Raw genomic sequence first — 1486 nt, 5'->3', positions numbered from 1 at the left:
GTGCATGTACTTTGGTATATTTCAAACTTTTTTTGTTAATAACTTTTTAATAAGCAACGAGCGACGATTAAATTAGAAGAAAAAGTAACTCAGAATTATGTCCTTGATAACATATGTCAAGGTCAAGGTCATTGGGGCTGGGTCCTCTATTCGCTATATTTACCCATTTTTATTATATTGAATCCTTCTGGACTGACTTTAATTATATCGTGTATATATACGATAAATAACCTAAAACTCCTAATGCAAACCTCCGTGTCACTATTCTGTGGCAATTAATTAATAGACCATTTATTGTTGAACCGAATCTGCTATCTGTCCTTTAGATATGATCTTAATCATTTAAAAACGATTCCTCTAATTCCATATTAATATAATTTCTGTATTAATATTACTCGATTTATTGAGGGAGAGAGAGAGAGGGGGGGAGGGAGAGAGAGAGAGAGGGGGAGGGAGGGAGGGAGAAAGAGAGAGAGAAAGAGAGAGAGAAAGAGAGAGAGAAAGAGAGAGAGAAAGAGAGAGAGAAAGAGAGAGAGAAAGAGAGAGAGAAAGAGAGAGAGAAAGAGAGAGAGAAAGAGAGAGAGAAAGAGAGAGAGAAAGAGAGAGAGAAAGAGAGAGAGAAAGAGAGAGAGAAAGAGAGAGAGAAAGAGAGAGAGAAAGAGAGAGAGAAAGAGAGAGAGAAAGAGAGAGAGAAAGAGAGAGAGAAAGAGAGAGAGAAAGAGAGAGAGAAAGAGAGAGAGAAAGAGAGAGAGAAAGAGAGAGAGAAAGAGAGAGAGAAAGAGAGAGAGAAAGAGAGAGAGAAAGAGAGAGAGAAAGAGAGAGAGAAAGAGAGAGAGAAAGAGAGAGAGAAAGAGAGAGAGAAAGAGAGAGAGAAAGAGAGAGAGAAAGAGAGAGAGAAAGAGAGAGAGAAAGAGAGAGAGAAAGAGAGAGAGAAAGAGAGAGAGAAAGAGAGAGAGAAAGAGAGAGAGAAAGAGAGAGAGAAAGAGAGAGAGAAAGAGAGAGAGAAAGAGAGAGAGAAAGAGAGAGAGAAAGAGAGAGAGAAAGAGAGAGAGAAAGAGAGAGAGAAAGAGAGAGAGAAAGAGAGAGAGAAAGAGAGAGAGAAAGAGAGAGAGAAAGAGAGAGAGAAAGAGAGAGAGAAAGAGAGAGAGAAAGAGAGAGAGAAAGAGAGAGAGAAAGAGAGAGAGAAAGAGAGAGAGAAAGAGAGAGAGAAAGAGAGAGAGAAAGAGAGAGAGAAAGAGAGAGAGAAAGAGAGAGAGAAAGAGAGAGAGAAAGAGAGAGAGAAAGAGAGAGAGAAAGAGAGAGAGAAAGAGAGAGAGAAAGAGAGAGAGAAAGAGAGAGAGAAAGAGAGAGAGAAAGAGAGAGAGAAAGAGAGAGAGAAAGAGAGAGAGAAAGAGAGAGAGAAAGAGAGAGAGAAAGAGAGAGAGAAAGAGAGAGAGAAAGAGAGAGAGAAAGAGAGAGAGAAAGAGAGAGAGAAAGAGAGAGAGAA

The sequence above is a fragment of the Formica exsecta genome, unplaced genomic scaffold (assembly GCF_003651465.1).
Source record: "Formica exsecta isolate Colony F162 unplaced genomic scaffold, ASM365146v1 scaffold22, whole genome shotgun sequence".
Classification (NCBI taxonomy): Eukaryota; Metazoa; Arthropoda; class Insecta; order Hymenoptera; family Formicidae; genus Formica; species Formica exsecta.
Note: the sequence above shows the minus strand (reverse complement) of the source record.